This window comes from Phyllostomus hastatus, unplaced genomic scaffold, assembly GCF_019186645.2.
Source record: "Phyllostomus hastatus isolate PE091 unplaced genomic scaffold, TTU_PhHast_1.1 phas_scaffold_46, whole genome shotgun sequence".
Classification (NCBI taxonomy): Eukaryota; Metazoa; Chordata; class Mammalia; order Chiroptera; family Phyllostomidae; genus Phyllostomus; species Phyllostomus hastatus.
The window spans coordinates 1,406,982-1,429,531 of NW_025334032.1; the positions used below are offsets into that span (position 1 = coordinate 1,406,982).

Here is a 22,550-nt window from a genome sequence, read left to right on the forward strand (position 1 = left end):
TAACACCATTGAGTGTGGCTAGTTGGATATGTGAATGTCTCGCACAGATGGACAGCAATTTGAACAGTTCACCTAAGATGTCTTATGGTGTGCTTGAGTGTGATATTGTTATGTTATAGAATTTCATGCTTATGATTTTGTAATTTAAACATTTTATGTAATACAAAGGGGTGTTATTTGTGCCAGACCCTGTATATTGTTTTAGATATTTCAATTTGTAGAAATAATGTTAAAAGCATGCATAGGAAATAAATACCAAATTCAGGATTGTGATTGTATCTCAAGAGAGAAGAGAATGGGATCAGGATATGGTACAAAAAGGACTCAACTATATATGCAGTCTTTTTTCTTCAAAAAAAAAAAGGCAGAATATTAGAATTAAATAACTGCTGGATTGGAGGGCTAGGGGTAGGATGTGGAGATTATTCTGGTATTCTCTTGGTTTTTCAGTGGACTTAAGATGTTGATTTTTTTCCCATATTAATGAAAAAAATAACCTTTTTTGGTGAAGACATTCTACAATAAGATGTATAATTGGAATGAATGTTTCATTAAGAGTATGAATGGGTTTAATCTATTCTTTGTATTCTGTTACTTGTGGTAAGTGCTTAACTGTTAGTGGTATAAGAACTACAACTTATAGCCCTGGCCAGGTGTCTCAGATGTTGAAGCATTGTGCCACCCACCCAAAGTTTGTGGATTCGATGTGGTCAGGGCACATACCTAGGTTGTGGGAACCAATTAATTCTCTCACATCAGTCTTTCTCTTTCTCTCCATCTCCCTCTCTCTCTCTCTCTCTCTCTCTCTCTCTCTCTCTCTCTCTCTCTCTCTCAGTTTCTCATGTTTCTCACACCCTCCCACTCCCTCCCTCTCTTCCTGTCTCTTTCTCTCTAAAATCAATGAAAATATCTTCAGATGAGGATTCAAAAAATAAAGAACAACTTACACGAGGTCTGTCGAGAAAAAGTCTGACAATTGTTAATATAATGAGAACAGTTTGCAAGACATCAGTGTAACCTGGCAGCAAGGAGAGTGGACTGGAATATGCATGTTTGAACAATGACGACTTCACTGTACTAGTCGGCGGAGGGGGGCAGTGGACTCCATTGAGTAAGCATGGGTACTGTGCGGCCTCACATTCAAAATGAATGAATGAGTAGAGCAATGAATCTGCATCGAATTTTGTATTAAGCTTGAACATTCCTCTGGGGAAACTATTCAATGATTCAGATGGCTACAGCTGGTGATTGGCAGCTTCATCAAGACAATGCACCCACACTCATGCATCCTCTCCTGCAGAGTTTTTGGTGAAACATCAAATCACCCAGGTGACAGCCCTACTATAGCCCAGATTTGGCTCCTTGCAACATCTGGCTTTTACCAAAACTAAAATTCAAGAGATTTCAGACTGTCAGTGAGATTCAGGAAAATAAGACAGGGCAGCGGATGGTGATTGGGAGAACTGTGTGAGGTCCCAAGGTGCCTACTTTGAAGGGGTCTGAGGTGTCACTGCCCTAGGGACAATGTTTGTTGTATTGTATTTTCTTCCATAAATGTCTCTATTTTTCTATAGTACGTGGCTGGATACTTTCTGGACAGCCCTCATGATATATCCCACAGAAATCAAATCTTTTAACCAACTTAGGTTTCTAGGATATTTTTAAATATTCTTGTTTTTAAAGATAAGATATATAATGTTTCTTTTTTTCTTTTTTTTTTCCCCCAATTGGCTTTTAATCCTTCTTACTCTTCTAAAGAGCAACCATGGAAGTAATTTCCCTTACCACTACTCTTTCATTTACTCTTGAATTCAGTCAATTTTTTTATTTTTTTAATTTTCTATTTTTATTTTTTTATTTAATTATATTTTTATCTTTTTAACTTTTTTTATTGTTCAACTATAGTTGTCTCCAATTCCGCAACTATATTTTCTTTTGATTTGGCCATAGACTATAACATTTTTAAATATTTCTATATGCATTTTAAACTCCACCTTAAGCTTTGTATTCATCCTATATTATAATAGACTCTTGAAATTGAGCAATATGTGGATTTTTAGATTTTTGCAGTAACATATATGTATATGTGTGTGAGAGATTGATAAATCTTGAGGTATGATCTTCAATTTATCTTAAGATATCTTCAGTTATATGATGTTCTCCAGAAATCAGTGTGCTTCAAGTTAGACATTGAAGTATGAGTTTTAATTACACATATATAGTTGATCTTTAAACTTCAAGAAGGTAAAAGCAATAGAAAGATGAGTTTTAAAAATTAATGATAATACTCTGGACTGAAATATATAAATGCTGCTGCTAGATTTTATGATCTATGACTGTTATATGCTTCATAGGGATCAAAAAATTGATTGTCATCCTTAGTAGAAAATTTTCTAACTTATGTAACATGAAAAAAATTTTTAAAGTCTTCACTTTTATCTTTTTCCTAGGTTTAATAATGATAAAATGAAGAGCATAATGAAATAGCCTGTACTTGGTTCAGCAATTTTTACCTTGTAAGTATTAACTCACAGTCTCCCTACCATTACTATAAAGAAGTTACTGTTTAATGTCATTTTTTGCTTTATTTCTGATTTTCTTTTTACCATCCTAGAATGTTAACTTTCTAACCTCCCCTTATCCTCTCTACACATTGGTATTTATTTAATTCAATTTAGAGCAAAAATAATGCCATTGCCATAGGTAAGTTTTCTGTTTGAGGAAGTATTTTACAGCCAGGCCCCAGCATCTCTAAATCTGAGAATAACAATTTTAAACCCTTTTTCATCCAAAGGAATTTATAAATAAGTAACAGTCTTTTTTCATTATCATCATTATTCAGTTTCATTGACAGTTATCCTGTGGTTTTACAAATTGGAAGTATCCTCTCCACTTAAGAAATTGTCTTTTCATTATTTTTATTTATTTTTTTTTTTTTACATTTCACTAGGTTACAATCCAGACTTCTTTGTGAGTGCTTAAAATTTAGCTGTTAAGCTTCAGAAGTTGGGGAAAAAAAGGAAGGCAATCCCTTTTACTTCATTTTATATATATACATGCACACCTCTTAGAATATGAAATAATTTTACCCTGATTCATTTAACTTTTGGGAAATTAGTAAATTCTAAGAAAATAATTTAACAGGTTAGCTGAAATTAATATTATCCTCCTCAAAAATTCTCAAATCCAGGTAGGTCATGGAAAACACACAAGATACTTAATTCCCTAAAAATATTTGAGACCCTATGCTAAAATGATTCATTTCCATCTATTTCTTGAGCTAATTCTACATCTCTAAATAAAAGAAACTTGATGTTAGAGGGATGGCCCTGTTTAATAGTACTTCAGATGCTTTTCTTACATTACCTCATACCATTGCATTAGTGATCCAGTAAATAATGTATATGTGTTGAAGAGTGACCTTGTGATTACAGGTGATTAGCCACTAAACTCAGTAATTAGTTTTTAGGGTTGAAATAAATTAAATATTGAAAACTGAATAATGAGCCAGATGGAAGAGTAGTGCCAAATGTCATAGGTCACTTCTTTTTCTAATTTTGTCACTGGAAATCTAAAATGGAAACATTTGCAAATCCCCAAAGAATTCTACATAATCAATGCTTGGGTTTCCTAATTGATTCTTTGGAAGCCAGCTCAACTTTTCTTCAATGTTAAGTCTTAGAAAAAGAAGTATTTTCAGTTAGTATTGGTATTGATATTAGAGGGCAACCCATTTAAAAAAAAATAGGTATCATTTAACTTCTAACATAACATCACATTCTTAACCTCATTTCATTTCCTTTATAAATTTCTAAGCAAACAGCCTTTCTTGGATACTCTCAAGTGTCTTTTGCAATATTTCATAGTTGGAATACTTCCTGTTGTCCTAGATAATAATGCCTGGAGTTCCCTTTTAGATGCAAAAGTAGGACATAGTGACCGTCAGTAATTCTGTATGAGTGTATGTATATGGCCTCTTCTAAAGTTATTCACTGATAAAATGTAGATGTTCCAGAAGTTGTGAAGTGTTAGTGTTTCATATACTATTTGATGCTCTCAAAATTAAATAATGGCAGTGTTTTGGGTTCATTTTCACAAATCGAGGAAAGAAATTAAAAATTTTTTGTTTGTTTTTTAATTTAAAGCTCTTAAACTTATATTGCTTAACAAAACATTCAAAAATAGTCATTTCCTTTCTCCCTACCCCCCCTTTTTTTAGCTATGTTTTGATATTTTTACATTGCATTTTTGGGTAATAGACAAGTTAATTCTGTTAATAAACAAGGTAATTCTGTTATGTGAATTTAAAATAACTAAGTATATCATTTTGTGCTAAATAAAATAAAATCTTTAGTTGATTGCAAGCAGCTAAGGTCATTGCTTCATTGCTTCTATCTTTTTAATCTACAACAACAAAAATTTTAAGACATTGACTTCATAACTAGGAAACAAGATAAAGTAGAAAGTTCATCATTTATTGCTATCAGTAGTCCTGTAAACAAAAATGACAGAACAAATTACTTGCAATTTAGGAGACATTAAATTTGCCTGCTCTCAAGAGCTGGGCTAGTAAAAGGAAATGACAAATTATTTCTCTCAGACTGGTTATCAAGATAAGTTTTTAGACTTCCGGCCAAGATAGAGGTGTAGGTAGACACACTGTGCCTTCTTGCACAACTAAAATAAGGACAACAAAAATTTAAAAACAAAAAACAACCAGAACTGACAGAAAATTTAACTGTACAGAACTCTGACAACCAAAGAGTTAAAATAGACACATTCATCCAGGCTGGTACAAGAGGCAGAGTCGGGCGGACCGGCGGAGAGGGGTAGCGGCAAAAAAAAAACTGGTGGCTAGTGGACTCCAGGCGCCCAAGGCAGCGGATGTTGGACCCTGGGAACCCAAGACGGAAGCAGGCGGACCCTGGGCGCAGGGTAGCTGCAGGCAGACCCAGCAAGGCGAGCAAGGTGGCTGGCTGACCAGGTGGTCACACATTCCACATGCAGATAAACCAGGCAAAACGAGGGAGTGAGACAGACTGTGCAACCCAGGGCCCCAGAACGGGGAAATACAGCCTCAAAATGCTGATCAAAAACAACTGTGAGGGTTGAGGCAGTGGGAGAGACTCCCAGCCTCACAGGAGAGTTCGTTGGAGAGATCCACAGGGTCCTAGAACATACACAAACCCACCCACATGGGAATCAACACCAGAAAGGTCCAGTTTGCTTGGGAGAAGCAGCAGAAGGGACTGAAATCCGACAGAGAGCAGAGCGAGCGCCATTGTTCCCTCTTGGACCCCTTACCTACATACTGTATCACAACCCAGCAATGGTTGCCCCACCCTGGAGAACACCTGAGGCTCCATCCCTCACTATGTAACAGGTGCATCGAGACAAAAAAAATTGTCCAAATGAAAGAACAGATCAAACCTCCAGAAAAAACACAACTAAGTGACAAAGAGGTAGCCAACATATCAGATGCACAATTCAAAGCACTGGTGATCCGGATGCTCACAGAATTGATTGAATTTGGTCACAAATTAGATGAAAAAAATGAGGGCTATGCTGTGAAATGAAGGAAAATGCACAGGGAACCAATAGTGATGGGAAGAAAGCTGAGACTCAAATCAATGGAGTGGACCAGAAGGAAGAAACAAACAAACAGAAAAGGAAAAAACAAGATTTCAAAAAAATGGGCAGAGGCTTACGAACCTCCAGGACATCTTTAAACATTCCAACATTTGAATTATAGGGGTACCAGAAGAGGAAGAGCAACAAGTGGAAAAGTTATTTGAACAAATAATAAAGGAGGGCTTCCCCAATCTGGCAAAGGAAATAGACTTCCAGGAAGCCCAGAAAGTCCCAAAGAAGTTGGACTCACGGAAGCACACACCAAGGCACATCCATAATTACATTAGCCAAGATTAAAATGGAGAGAATCCTAGAAGCAGCAAGAGATACGTAGATAGTCACCTACAAAGGAGTTCCCATCAGACTCTCAGCTGATTTCTCAAAGGAGACCTTGCAGGCAAGAAGAGGCTGGAAAGAAGTATTCCAAGTCATGAAAGTCAAGGACCTACATCCAAGATTGCTCTATCCAGCAAAGCTTTCATTTAGAATGGAAGGGCAGATAAAGTGCTTCTCAGATAAGGTCAAGTTAAAGGAGTTCATCATCACCAAGTCCTTATTATATGAAATGTTAAAAGGGACTTATCTAGGAAAAAGAAGATGAAAAACATGTATAGTAAAATCACAGCAAACTCACGGTTATTAACAACCACACCTGAAACAAAAGCAAAAGCAAACTAAGCAAACAACTAGAACAGGAACAGAATCACAGAAAAGGAGGTCACATGGATGTTAAGCAACAGGGGAGTGGGAGGAGGAGAGGGGAGGAAAAGGTAGAGAGAATAAGTAGCATAGATGGTAGGTACAAAATAGGGGGAAGGTAAGAATAGAATGGGAAATGTAGAAGCCAAGAACTTGTAAGTATGACACATGGACATAAACTAAATGGGGGGAATGTGGATGGGAGAGGCTGTGCAGGGTGAAGGGTAATGAAAGGGGGAAAATGGGACAACTGTAATAGCATAATAAAGAAAATACATTAAAAAATGAGTTTTTAGAAATATTATTAAGTCAGTAATAGAATAGCAATGGCATGTAATCATACCATTCTAGAAAATATTGTCAGTTATTGAATTATAAATGGTGTAAATGTAGGGGTGACTGAAATTACTGGTAATAAGATAACATTGTAGTCAGGGCAGTAAGTAATATGAAAAATGATATAAAAATCTTATTTTCAATTAAAATGTAATTTTTTGCTATACATCACTAGATATAGCTGAAATTTTTCTTTTTTAAATTTATTTGTCATGGAAATTTACTGTTGTGCAAGTCACTGTCTTCCTGTACCTTCACAGGGATGTTTTAATTATCTTGAATAGTATTGTAATATGAATGTTGCTGGGAGAAAGATGTGTGCCAAAAAAGAAAAAATTAATTGCTCTTTTGGCACTTGGATTAGTAGTAAAGAGTGTTACAATCCAAAGCACAAAAATTTAAGGGTGCTACGTGCTATCAGCATTTGGTGGAAAGAAGAAATTGCAAATTTCAAATTGTAACACTGAAAGAAGAAATTGCAAATTGAGGTTAGGCTCTTCAGCTATATATCATTCTATAGTTTACGAACAGAGAAAAAATTTATAATACAGCCATTATTTGGTCATTGTTCAAATAACTGCTATTTGTGAGAATTTGACAATGTTTAAACAAATACCAGGTGTTCTGACCTCAAAGTCTTATATATTTGATATGTATGTGTTTAACAGAATGGTTAGGTTGAATCTGAGCTTTTATGTTTAAGGCAAGGCTGTGTTTCAACAAAATTGTAGAAGGGGAGATGGATTTATTGTTTTCTCAATCTGAACAACTTCCCAGTATGAGAGTGATGATTCAAAGAAGAATAACGGAATTTTTTTTATTTATGAAGTTACTTTGGATGTTTTCTTAGGAAAATGAAAACAAGGCAAAATTTAATAGCATAGATCTTGATTTAAGTCGGAAACCAAATGTAATGAATTCTGGTGTAAAAGGAATTTCAAGTTCTAAGGGTAAATACAGTAGGTAGCATCAATAAATTATTCAGTGTAGTCTTGCCTTTTCTCACTAATTAGCTGAAATATTTGAGTTTTCAAAGTTATCTCCATGTAAAAGCAAGAATAAACTGAATCCAGAATTGAAACAAAAATATGTCCAGATGTCAGCAATCACACTTTTTGCCTAGACTGTCAGTTTCACTGTTCTTGTTATATCCAATAGATTCATTATAATTTTTTTTTAGTTCCAAAGTAAATGTATGAATGACCTATGGACAATAATAGTGTGACAATTGACTGAAGGAGTGGGGGCTGGGCTGGGTGGAGGAGGGCAAAGCGGGGAAAATGGGACAACTGTAATAGACTAACAATAAAAACTTTATAAAAAAATTTTTTTTTCACTTTTGTTTTCCTTAGTTTGGCTTTTTAACTTGCTTCTTTATGCCCCTAGTATTTGCTGCTCTAGAGTCAGAACTTAAAATTGGCAGTTTGTCCTCCAAATCCTTGATAAGATAGCTTAGTAAAATACATTGAATCTTCTAAAAGTAAATTTTTAATTGATCTGTATTCATCTTATTTTAGCCCTCAGAATATTAGAACTAGAACCATAATAAACTTTTTCCTTAATGTTATAAATTATATTTGTCAGTAATAATTGATAGAAAATAAAATTCTCATAAGACCATGTTTCAGTTTTACATATAATTTTATCTTTTTGTCCTTGATATTACCTTCTAAAAATATTTTATATCTTTTTTTTATCCTCACTCAAGGATATGTTTATTGATTTTAGAGAGAGAGGAAGCTGGGGTGGGGAGAAAGAGAAATTTCCATCATTTGCCTCCAATATTTGCCTGCACCAGGGATCAAACCCATAACCTTTTGGTGCCTCCAACCAACAGCCACTGGCCAGGACTAAAAATAGATTTTTATCTTTCTTTTGCCAAACATGTCCTTCCACTGATTCTCATCTCAGTATGAATTCTGGCCATTGGTAGTTTATATATTCCACTTTGGATCTGCTACATTTTGTCAGTATTTCTTTTAGAATATTATTTGAAGAACTGAACCCAATATACTCAATATGTCTTGAACTACAAAATATAGTGCCTCTCTTATGAATAAGATACTTCTATTAATGATGCCTGATTTCACAAACTTCATCTTTGTCAACAATTCATGTTGAATTACAATCCACTGAAATCCTAACTTTGTCAGAAATGTGTTTCAAATCCTACTATAAATTGAGACTCAGCTGGCACTTATTGAATACTTACTCTCTGCTAGCTGTTCCATAAAAGTTTAAGCTTGTACAATCTTAATAGTACTATGAAGTAGACATTAATAGACCTATTATATTTTACAAAGAGAAAACTGACACTCATGTAATGAAATAACACCCAAGATCAGGATTCCATCATGGGTCTTCTCACTACTAATATACTGTGTCATTGCTTCCTTAATATATTATTTCTGTGGTTTATATTGATAAAATTAGAAATAGAGAAATTGACCAGTGAATTCATTGTACTCAGGGCAATTTTAGAACTTAGGAGACATGCTTAGAATTTTTAATGTTCTTGTTACGTGCAATAATGTTTTATATAAGCTAGATGAACTGAAATTAGAACCATGAAAGATTTTTTAAAATAGCCTAAAAATGTAATGGAAACAAAATTAGAATTGCAAATCAATTACAAGTGGGTGAAGTGGGGAAACCATTAATTTATATAAATGTATATCTTTTTACTTAAAATTTTTTGTTAAATCTGTTGTCTGATGTGGAAGGAAAACTAAGGTATTTAAAGATTCTCATTTACTCAAATTCATGTTTAAGTTGACTTCTTAAGCAGGACATTTGTTTGTCTCACCTTTCAATATCACTTTTTCCTGAGAAGATCATAAGAATGAAAAATTTATATATCAAAAGCCTGCAGAGATAATTAAGAGCCCACTGGCCAGAATATAAACCACCAGACTTGGAAGTAAGACTGTTGTATAAAGATAAAAGACAATAACTGAATGTTTTTTTCTGATTTTTTAATAGCTCTACTCTTTTGGTTCTATACCTAGCCATTAAGGCTCTTTCCATATCTAGTTAGGAAAGGTGGCTTTTTGTTCAGTCAGCAAACTTAGAAGCAAAGATTTAAGGCATGGAAGCACTATAATATTTCCAGTGGCCTAAGACACAGGAGTGGAGAAATAGCCTGGACCATACCATGATTCATTACCACATAGTCTGGATTGAATGGAGGATAGGTATAATAATGAAATCAAATACTTGCTCAGCACAGTACTCAATACTGAGAATAATTATTTATATTCAAAAGTTATTATAAAGGGACAAGTAACCATAATTTGAGTGCAAAAAAATAGAAGAAAAAATGTTAAGATAAATAGCATATTTATTTATGTTCTTATCAACCTTTTGTATTATATTTCTTGGTTGACATGGTATATTTGTAATTTATTCATACCTAGGAAGTAAAATCAAAAATTCAAGACCACAAAAATATGAATGTTTATCTTCTAAGTAGTTTAACTTTGCATATATGGAAACTTGTTAAAGAATCTATTAAAATGATAACACATTTTGGGGGGCTATATATATCTCCTGATTTTTCTGGGATAAATTGTCTAAATTGAAATCCACTTCACACAGTTTCTAAGTAATCCTTTGTTCACTAATTTCTCCATCAGAAAGAAAAACCAAGGGAGTATAAAAACAATACTTTATATTCACTTAAAAACTAGGGTTTTTTATTATAAGACAGACTTTTTGGATTATATCTGCAAATTCATTGCATACCTCATCTCAACATTGAATTTTAAATGTGCCCTCTGTAGTTTATATAATCTTCTTATTTAATGATTTGTATCCAAAACACAAGTTAAAAAGCACATTTTAATCTGTTGCCTGTGAATTTTATATATTGGAAATTTCATAAAACTTTCCGTTTCTTAGTAGGGTAATTAAAAAATTACCATGTTTATTGAACTTACGTGGTTTGTTTTGGGTCCATAATTGAGGCCTTTGCTTAAAGATATTAAAGAATGGCTAATTTAAAATGTCTTTTAGGTATAATATGGGGTGGGGCAAAGTAGGTTTATAGTTGTTTGTATGGAAAATAATACAATAATTATTAAATAATACAAGAATAAATTCTCTGTAAACCTTTTCCCCCATCCTGTATATCATGATTTACATGGTATTCCACTGTTCTGATCAAGGATAGCCATTCTGTAGCCCAGGGGCTATATATAGCCAGCTCCTGAGAATTTTATATGAAGAATTTGAAGCATACTTGAAGAAAGTAACTATTATTACAAACTGTGTTGATGCCAGATAAAAAAATAAAATTAAGATATTTGAAAAATCTAAAGTAATATAGTGACACATAAAGGTTACATCTAAACAAAGTAAGTAGTAGAAATATTTTTGTGCCATGTAGAGAGATGTGCCTTCTCTGTTTGGCTGGGTTTGCTCCATTGGAATCTTTCAATTCATTATAATTTAAATCAAGGATTTCTATATTTTATGAAAATCAAGAATTTTCATATTCAAATAAATTTTTCTGCTAGTTTAAATTTATCAGGCTTTCAAATAGAAAGTGGTTATTTTTAATTATCTCAGATAGTTAAAATAGAAATAAAAATGGAAAAAACTTCCCCTGAGGTTGTTTACTAAAACATTGGTGATCACGGAGAGTAATAATCTTTAAGAGATGAAATTAAGATTAGAGAAATTATAGCATATTTGTCAATGGGGATGATTCAGTAAAGAGGATAGTTACAGATAGATGGGACAGTGCTAGAGGAGTATCCTTCAGTAAGCAAGAGAGGATAATATCCTAGTGTACAAGGGGAGGGATTGGTCTTACTAACTGATTGTTTATCCATAATACAGAGAAGGAAGAGTTGTATGGGCACAGATACGTGTAGAGAGATGTAGTGGAAATTGGCAGAAATCCTCTGATAGCTTCTGTTTTCTAAGCAAAAGTGAGAATCAAAGGGGAGATACTGGAAATTTGAAGGGAGAGAAGAGACACACCTATCTGATATTTTTCTAGAAGAACGAGAGAATGAATGGACTGATGTTGCCAGATATTGAATCAATTTTAGGTACAAGAGATTTATAAAGTAAAAATTATTTGTTCAGATGACAGGATCTTATATAGAAAACCCTTGATTACACACACATGCAGCTTACAGCTAAGAAGCAAATTCAGCAAAGTTGCAGGATACAGAATCAACACTCAAAAATTAGTTGCATTTCTATGAACTAACATGAACAATACAAAAAGGAAATTAGGAAAACAATTCCATTTATAGTACCATGAAAAAGAATAAAATGTTTATCTATAAAATTAACCAAGATGGTGAAAGACTTAATACACTGCAAACTAAAAAATATGCTAAAAGAAGTTAAAACAAATAAATGGAAATATTGGGATATCTTAATGTTAAGATGACAGTACTAGGCAAAGGGCTATACAGATTCAATGAAATACCCATCAAAATCCCAATGACATTTTTTGTGGAAATAGAAAATTTATCCTAAAATTCATACGGAGTCTCATGGGACATTAGATAGGCAACACAATCCTGAGAAAGAATAATGTTGAAGATCTCACACTTCTGATTTCAAAACAATACAAAGCCATGGTAATCAAACAATATGGTATTGTCATAAAGACATATATGAACCAGTAGTACAGACCCAGAAATAAACCTTGTATATATGTTCAGATGACTTTTGACAAGTGTGCCAAGACCATTCATTGAGAAAATGACTCTTTTCAACAAGTGATGTTGGGAAAACTATATTCATCCACATGCAAAAGAATGAAGAAGTTGAACACTTACAATGAAAATTAACTTAAAATGGATTAAATACCTAAGCATATGAGCGAAAACTATAAAACTCTTAGAAGAAAACATAGGGAAAAGGTTTATGACATTAGACTTGGCAATGATTTCTTAGATATGACACCAAAAGCACAGGCAACAATGGCAACAAAAAGATAAGGTGAATTTCATCAAAGTTTAATATTATGCATAAAAGGACACTATCAACAGAATAAAAAGTAGCCTGCAGAATGGGAGAAAATATTTGCAAGTCATATATATATAAGGGATTAATATACAGAATTTATAAAGAAGTGTATGTAAATCAATAACAAAAAATAACCAAGTTAAAAAATAAGCAAAGGACTTGAATATACATTTCTCCAGAAAAGTTATACAGATAGTCAATAAACACAAGAATAAGATGCTTAATATCACTAGTCATTTGAGATAGGAAAATCAAAACCACAGTGAAGTACCACTTCACACCCATTAAGATGGCTGTTATCAAGGGATAAAGAGAAAGGAAGTGTTGGCAATGATGTGAAGAAGTGGGAACCCTTGTGTGCTACTAATGAAGTGTAAAATGGTATAGCTACTGTGGAAAACAGTTTGGCAATTACTGAAAAGTTAAAAGTAGGATTACTGTATGAAACAATGATGCTGCCTTTGGGTATATTCCCAGAATAATTGAAAACAGTACTCAGATTTGTATACCCTGTTCATAGCAGCATTAATCATAATCAGAAGATCAAAACAATCTAAATGTCCAGATAAATGGATAAACAATTTGTAGTACACATGCACAATTAAATACTACTCAGCCTTTAAAAGGAGAGTCTGATATATGCATCAATATGGATGAACTGTGAAAAGTTATGCTAAGTGAAATAAGCTAATGAAAAAGGACAAATACTGTATAATTCCATTTATGTGAGGTACCTAGAATACTCAAATAAAGACAGGAAGAAGGATGGTTTTCAGAGGTTGGGCTGGGGCAATGGGTAGTTAGTATTTAATGGGTACAGTTTCCATTGGTGTGGATGAAAAGGTTCTGGAGATGGAGTGTGGTGTTGATTGCACAACAATCTGAATGATCTTCATGACAGAACAGAGGTGTCAAATTCATTTTCACCAGGGGCCACGTAAGTCTCATGGTTGCCTTCAAAGGGCTGAAATTATTTTAGGACTGTATAAATGTAACTACTCCTTAACTGTTAAGGAGTTGAAATTACACTCAGCCCTTTGAAGGCAACAACAAGGCTGATGTGGCCTTTTGTGAGAATGAGTTTGACACCCCTGACATAGAACTACATTTTAAAATGGTAACATTTATGTTAGGTATATTTAACTACATTTTTAAGAAGAAAAATAATGACATTTTTACTATGAAGTTGTTTTTTAGAGGTTTTAAAAACTGACTTTGTATTTTGCTCTATTCACATTTATTTCTTTCTAGTATACTTGGCTTAGTTTAAAATACATAAACCTAGCAAAATTAGGAAGGATTGGAATTGAAATGACCCATTTGATTTCTTCTTGATTTTGAAATAATCATTTAATGTGTGCATCTACTGTGTGGGATCAAAGAATGAAATGTAATCTTGAACAGTTATTTGTTTCATGATTTTTTTGTCTTAAATGATTTTAAATGTTTTGTGGGAAGGGATTTTATCTGTTTGGTACATTAGTGTATACATTAGCATGAAAACTGGGACAGTGCCTGGCACATAGTAGGTGTTCAATAAAGTATTTGTTAAGTGAAAATGTGTGTGTGTGTATATATATACACATTTGTATATTTGAAAGTGCTTACATTTTTGTCTGAAAAGTGGATGTTATTTTTGTCTTGAAAGTGGGTTTGAAGGGAGAAGATAGCAAGGACAGTTTCTTAACGTAATTGGTAAACACAAGTAAGTATTTTCATATTACTGTAAACTTATTTTGGCTACACATTGAAAATTGTGCAGAAAAGTAATGTATGAAATACATGTCACTCAGAAGATTAACATATTTTTAGTAGTAGAGAAAATATTCACAAGAAAATTAATATAGACAATATGACAGTTGTACTTTGTATAAACAATTAGGTATTAGAAGGGACAAATTTCATTGCACATCACCTTATTCTATAATAGAAGTATTCTAGCTTTAGCATAGCCATTTTAATGGTGAGAAAACTGGGGCAAAAGAGGTTGTCAAGACTTAATACAGAGTGGTGGCAGTTTTCTGGTATCTTTTAGAGAGAGAAGTAGTTTCATTCCCAAAGCTGAATAAGTGAAAACTGTTTAGGAGTATGTTTCTTTGAGTGGTGAAGAGTGGAGATAGGTAGAAGATAGGAAGATTAAGAGCCACAGGATTCCTGGGTACAAAATTAACTCATCTTTCTAAGGCTTCATATTCTAGAATTACTTCATATATAAAGTGATATCCAATTTTGACTGAATAACTATTCTAATAGGGAAATAAATATTCAGGGTAAAATATCTGTGTTTTTAAACATATCAGAAAGTTGCTTTATTTGGGGTCTTTTCTATATTTTTACTTCATTTAGTATTAAAATATTTTATGTTACTTCTTTAGAGAGTATATTTTCATTCTGCTAGCTTAAGTTTATTGAAACTGAGCTGTTGCATGTTCTTTTTTAATTTTTCCCTTGGCATAAAGACTAATTGTTGAGTTACCTACCTAATGAAGATGTCTTTTGAAAGCTGTACTTTAAGTAATAAAATGCTGTTTGTAATTTATTATCTTATCAAGGTAAAGAACAAATTTTATGAATTTTCTTTTTATAAGAGGAAAAATAATATATTTAATACATTCAGAAGTTTCATTAAATATTTAACTATTGACTTACTAAGTTGACACATGGTAAAAGTGCTCCTCTTTTCCTCATATTATGTATTTTTGAGTTCCTACCCTGTAGCAATGTGCTTGATACATAGTAGGCTTTTATTCAATTTTTGATGTAGAAATAAATTATTAGGTTACTTAAAAACTTCTGAGAAACAACTAATTGCATACTATGTCATTAGAATCTTTAAAGATGGGTTTTTTTTAAAAGGATTTATCCAATTTTTTTTCTAAAAGGAAAATTTTTGTATCTTTAGGTGATAATGTGTTTATAAAACTAAAACCTTGGAGTAAAGTAGCAGCACATAATGGTTTGTGGGTTTTGAAAAGGTGCAGGCCATATTGTGCTGCCTCAAAAATACAAGGGTCTAATCTTCTGAAGATACTGCATTTCTTTTCATTCATAGCTTGTATGATAGTGATGTCAACAGTGCCTTAGCAGCACGTAAATATTGGCGTTAAGATTCTAAAATTATCTCCAGTATTAACTGTGCTGCTGAAGTAAGGTTGGCCACGTTCTACAGTCATTTTAATATGTATTAATATTACTAATGTACTTTCTGTTTTATTGATAATGTATTTTCATTACTGTTGATAACCTTGTTTAGTAAGATTCTTTAAAAACAAGTACTCACTTTTCAGATGTATTGTGTATATTAAAATAGTATAATTGTGCCCCAGCTGGTGTGGCTCAGTGGATTGAGTGCCAGCCTGAGAACCAAGGAGTCACCGGTTTGATTCCCAGTCAGGGCACATACCTAGGCTGTGGACCAGGTCCCCAGTGGGAGGTACATGAGAGGCAGCCACACATTTTGTATTTCTCTCCCTTTCTCCCTCCCTTCCCCTCTCTCTATAAATAAATACAATCTTTAAAAAAGCATAATTGCAATTTAATAATTGTTGAATGCCAGAGTTTATTGAAAGATGACCTTTATACTCAATGTAAATAATTAGATTTTTAGTCATGATTAACAGAAATATTCATGTTCCCTTTGTTTCTCTAGTAAAATGAAATTACTGTAAAGATATTTGCATTATCTCACAGTTAAATGTACATTATAAAATATATATTTTGGACCCCAGCTGGTATGGCTCAGTGGATTGAGTGCTGGCCTGCGAATCAGGGTCACTTGTTCTATTACTGGGGTGGGGCACATGCCTGGGTTTTGGGCCAGGTCCCCTGTAGGGGGCATGCCAGAGGCAACCACACATTGATGCTTCTTTCCCTCTCCCTCTCTAAAAAATAATATCTTAAAAAAAATACACACACACACATCCAATCCAATATACTCTATCCAATTGTATATACTCTATGCAGAGTATATACATGCTCATAGAGTATATATAATATATACTCATAGAGTATATATTATATATATATATATATGATAGAACTTTAATAGTGTTACTAAATATTTCCTTACAAGGGAAGTGGGGGGAAAGTACTGAAACATGTGAATTAAATTCCTGAAATCCCACCCTAGCTGGTGTAGCTCAGTGGACTGGGTTTCCCATCTGTTGGATTCCCAGTCAGGGCACTTGCCTAGGTTGTAGGCCTGGTCCCCAGTAGGGGGCACGCGAGAGGCAAACACACACTGATGTTTCTCTCCCTCTCTCCCTCCCTTCCCCTCTGTAAAAAATAAATAAATAAAATCTTTTTTAAAAATTCCTGAAATCCTGTGTCTCAGAGTACACTTAATCATAATTTTAAAGGTAGGAAAATTTGTAACAGATGATCAACCTATTCCTTGGGTAACTTAGGAAACAGAAGCTCAAATTAAGTAATTACTACATATGACAAATTAGTATCTCAATCCTGTGTCTTCTAACTTGATGCTGTCATGTTTTTCTTGTTTTTATTAAAATTTTAAAAAATTCTTAGCCAAAGATTATTTTTTGCAAGTTGAAAATATAAAGGCCTTGTTTGCTTTTTTATAACCTAACATTTAACTTCAGAGTAAGGCCAAAAATTACTGTAGTTATTAAATTCATAGATGCAAGCACAGTCAAAAATTTTAATTAGAATATGAAGGAAAATGTTTTTTTTCTTTTTTTATTAATTTTTATTTTTTTATTTTAATCTTTGTTCAAGTACAGTTTTCACCCTTGAAAATGTTTTCTTTATCTTTGATTTCTTATTTGTTGGTGTTTTGTTAAGTCATTCAATTAAAAAATGATGTTCAGAATAAGACGGGTGTATTTGTGTAGTGTGCCATTATTTTTCTGGTCTTATTTCCTGTCAGGAATATTTACCCTTTTCTGTATAAGCAAACAGGAAAATCTACAAATTAAAAGCAGTTCTTAAGGAATCATTTCCAGTTACAATTGTCAGTTTTGGAAACCCTAAAAGTATATCAGATGTAATTTAAAGAATTGTATTCAAGGATCTTATGTTTAAATTATAATTTGAAGGGAAAGAAAATATGTAAGACAAAGTTCTCATCTTTTTAGAACAGTCTCACAGTTTTTTCAGCAAAATTTCCAAAATGAAGAAGTAATATACCTTTTTGTTAGAATTAAATGCCAGCTTTTACATGGAAATATTTGCTTAGTGCTTTTAGAAATCATTCCTTAAGCTCTTACCGTGTTTCCTTTATTTCATCTCAACCATTTTATGAAAAATATATGATAGTATAACAAATATATGATAGTGTGTGGTTTCACTAAAAATATTCTGAGGTCTAACACATAGATGCTTAGAAATACCGTATTTTTCGGACCATAAGACTCACCTAGGGTTTAGAGGAGGAAAATAGGAAAAAAATTTTTGAAGGAAAAAGGTAAAATATTTAATAACATACATAACATAACATTTCACCAATGTAAATGTAAACAGAACTCAACATCAGCATTAACAACCATTATTCCTCCCAAATGGGGGTGTGTGTCTTATAATCCAAAAAACACAGTAGTGAATGAATGAATGGCATATTAATAGCTTCTCCAATATTTTCCAGAACAACCCAGGAATTAGATACCATTTTTTACTTTATTTTTGTTTGTCTAAATGTATTTGAAGTCAAATTTTTGGAAATTAAAATCAGTCTACTCTGCCTTCTAAATGACAGGAAAAACTTGGATTTTACATTTACTAGGTGAATCTTTATATGCTTCGGGTGTGAAGAAGGACCATTGGATGCTATTATAGCTAAAAGAAAACTTTCTTGTGTCTTAATCCTGAGAATAGATTAAAGAAAAATTGAAATACTGTGAGAGTAAAATATTGCATTTAAATTTATTGTAACAGAATGCAGCTTCTTTACAGTCTTTTATTAGAAAAGAGGAAATGGCCTATCAATACTTGATGAAACACATTAGGTAACTCAACAGGACTGAAGTTTTATTTGAAAAGTTAATATACTTTCATCTTTATGTAATTTTGAAATATAACAAATAGTAAAATAAAATGTGGACCTTAATTTGGCTATTTATTTTGCAAGGGAAAAATAGTTATATATGGCTATTATTTTCATTTTTTCCATTTTGGGGGGAAAATTCTAATCTTTTTTATTCAGGTTTCTTTTTATATTGATATTAAATAATTCCTATATTGAGCATCCTAAATCTGTTATTTGAGTACAGATTGAATTGACAATAACCCAGAGGACTACAGGCAAGTGTCCAGGAGACAGATATTTTATTCAACAATTCTCTTTGTATCCTATATTCAAATCCAAATCTCTTAAGATCACACATGTTGATATGTTATAGTAGATCTGAAAATTTGGCCATAGGCTAAATTCCATATTTAATAGTAAAGATTTTCTTCATTTATATATTCTTTAGTTGTTATAGAATTAGAGGTGTTTTAAGCTACTTAAGTATCATTATCAATAAAAACCCAGGTCATAATTGGATTAGCAAGATTATATTTTTATAAACTGTGATCTCTAAGTTGATGTGTTTATTTGGAAGTTGACATTCTAATTCAATTTCTTTTTTCTTTTGCAGGTGGATATTACTATCCCTTATTCATGGAAAAAATTTTATTCTAAGTGTTGTTTCTCATTGAAAATTAACAAAAGGGAGAAAAAATAATGTCCTAAAGGTTTGAGATAGATTTGGCACTAGTAAGTATTTAGAAATACTACTTGCATATCCGGGAGAAGAAATAATAGACCATCATCTGTACATTTCCAGCTAAAACTTGTTTTTCTTTCCTCTTAGGGAATTTTACAGTTTACAATAATAAAACAGGTTCTGTTTTGTTGTTAATAACTTGAGCCCCTTTAGTGCAGAATTAACTCCTCTACCAGAAAATTTATAAGTTTATGTTCTTACCTTGTTTATCTATAAAACATATCTCTTGGATTTCTGATGTCTTTTTTTAAGGACATATGCACTGAAGAAAATGTTGGCAAAATAAATAAGTTTAAACTATTTCTGTTAAAATTACTATACAAGGTGACAAGTTAGTTGCTGGGCTTTCTTTTTTTTTTTGGCCTTAAATATACTGAAATTAAATTCAATATTTATAATTTCTCTTTTGGTCTATTTCTTGATTATTAATAATGTCATTTATGCAAAAATGTTCATGAGTAATACACTTAGGTTAGTATTTTAATAAGCAGACGTCCCCTCAATTCATTGTTTGAATAATCCGATATTTATTGTTTTCTTATTATTTGACTTTTGTGTATGGAAAAAAATATAAACTGCCTCGATAATTTTGTTACTGTTTATATTTATCTTATGCTAGAGGGATAGATTTTTTTTAGAAATTGTGCTGAGGAAAAAAATTTTAAGCTACTTCTATATTAATGTTCCTCAAATTAATTAAGTTGTTATTAAAGATACTTCATATGTCTTTGTTTTATAACTTAACCACTAGCATAGATTTTTTTCAAAGATTTTATTTATTTATTTTTAGAGGGGAAGGGAGAGAGAACAAGAGGAAGCGAAACGGATGCGTGAGGTACATCGATCATTTGCCTTTCACATGCCCCTACCTGGCCACCTGGCCCACAACCCAGGCATGTGCCCTGACTAGGAATCAAACCCGTAACCTTTCCATTCAAAGCCCGGCACTCAATCCCCTGAGCTACACCAGCCAGGGCAGATGATTCTATTAAAGAATATCTCTAGAAAGTGGTAGAAATATTTATTCACCCCAGAGTTTGCTTCCTTCCATTTATTATTATTTTATAATCTTTAAGAACGCTTATTCCTATAGAAATAACATTTTCAAGGATATAAGTTTATATAGTACCACTAAACTCTTTTTTTCTGGGCTTAATGCATATGATAGAAGTTTCCATGTGAACATTTTAAAATACCACTTTAGCCTGAAACAGTGAAGGTGTAGAGTATTTGTTGTTTGGTAGTGTATGTTGAGAAAGTTTAAGTACATCATTTCTTAAGAAATTTGTAAGTTTTTACATAGTCTGTGTAGGCTTTTATATTTGTTTATATTTTCATGAATGTATTGTCTGGCAGTGTGAAAATGCTAATGTCAGATAGGAGCATTACAAATAGATTTGCAGCATTTACTTATAAAAAGAAAGGTACAAATTTATTTATCCTGTGTAGGTGCTGAGGATCAGCAGTGAACAAAACATAAATTGCAACCCTCATGGAGCTTACAGTCTTGGGAGTGAGTTGTGGGTAACAGAATAGACAAAACTTATAGGTAACTTATGTAGCATGTCAGAAGGTGATAATAAATTTTGTTTCAAAATATAAACCAAGGGATGGTATAAAGTAGTTTGGAAGGCAGGAGAAAGATGTTTTTAAATTAAATAGTATGATGGAAAAATGCCTCAGAGATGACATTTGAACAAAGATCTAAACAGTAAAGGAGCAAAACATTAGATAATGCTGGGAGAAGAGCCTTTCAGGTAGATGATATAACAACTGCAAAGACATTGAAACTGAAGCATTTTTGGTGTGTAAAAGAACCTGCAAGGAGATCTGGGTGGCTATGATCAAATTACACAGAGGGAGAATGGTAGCTTATAGGATCGAAGAGTTCATAGGGGCCAGATCTTATTGCTGTTTAAGGTTTTAGGTTAATCTACAGATTTAATTTTTTATACAGTTGTTTGTGCCTAAGCCTATTTGACCTTTGTAAATAGAACAGAGTATTTTTATGAATTGGACCATTTAGAACATAAATACTGTTTGAATGGTTGGTTAATATATGTGATGATCAGGTTTTTGCAATTTGTGCTTTGATGGCTCTGAAATAGTTTTCCATTTGATCAGTTTAGTCAAAGCTACTGGTTCCAAGGAACATTCAGAAATTGTTCATGTTTGTCATTTACTCAAACATTGTCTTTGACACCTCTATTCTTGGAATTGGTGCCGTAGTTAAGAACTTCATTATTTCTTTCTTACTCTTTTTTTTTTTAATTTTTGGACTTTTTATTAAGAACATGAAAAACACATCTTGAATTGATTTAAGTTGTCAATGCATTATCATTCTTTAAAATCTGATATCTGATTTAAAAAGAAAATGTTTTCTTTTTTTTATTAATCTTTATTCTGTATCATCTTAATTAAGGAATTCTTTTTTTGTTTTTTTAAGATTTTTATTTATTTTTAGAGAGAAGGGAAGGGGGGGGAAGAGAGGAAGAGAAGAATCAATGTGTGGTTGCCTCCCATGCATCCCCCTCTGGGAACCTGGCCCACAACCCAGGCACGTGCCCCAGCTGGGAATCGAACTGGCAACCCCTTGACTTGCAAGATCTGCACTTAATCCACTGAGGTACACCAGCCAAGGCTGTTAGGTAAAGAATTCTTTGCCTGTAATTGCTTCCTCTGCTACAGAATATCCCACTAATTTAACCTTCCTACAATACTGCTTTTTATTGGATAAAATTCAAACTCCTTAGGTTGTGCCTCATAATCTTGCCCCAACCTTCTTTTCTAAAGTTTTCCATTTTTCTTCAAGTGAACTAGTCCTGATATATCTGTTTTTCTATCTCTGCCTTCATTTATGACATTTCAGTATCCCACTTCTCCCCCAAGTAATGTCTGTACATTTTGAAAAATCAGGCCAAACCTCTAGTGTGTCCTGTTTCCTGACTTTGTAACAGTCTGGCATGATACCTCCTTCCCATAGTATGAACAATTTATATTTCAGGTTGAAAATTGGAATATACGTAGCTCAGTGGAGTGAGTGCAGGCTGCGAACCAAAGTGTCACAGGTTCGATTCCCAGTCAGGGTACATGCCTGGGTTGCAGGCTATAACCCCTAGCAACCGCACATTGATGTTTCTCTCTCTCTCTCTATCTCCCTCCCTTCCC

At 33.0% G+C, this 22,550-nt stretch overlaps 1 long non-coding RNA gene across 4 annotated transcripts in view; it reads left to right on the top strand.

Moving 5' to 3' along the window:
* The window catches only part of LOC123807785, a 55,680-nt gene that overhangs the window by 12,451 nt on the left and 20,679 nt on the right, over positions 1 to 22,550 (top strand). For 3 of the 4 annotated variants that reach the window (XR_006783697.1, XR_006783698.1, XR_006783695.1), the window contains exons 2-3: positions 2,451 to 2,516; positions 19,254 to 19,372. This is a non-coding gene — a long non-coding RNA (uncharacterized LOC123807785). Of the gene's footprint in view, positions 1 to 2,450; positions 2,517 to 19,253; positions 19,373 to 20,172; positions 20,218 to 22,550 lie in introns of all 4 variants that reach the window. The other variant, XR_006783696.1, reaches the window with a different exon arrangement.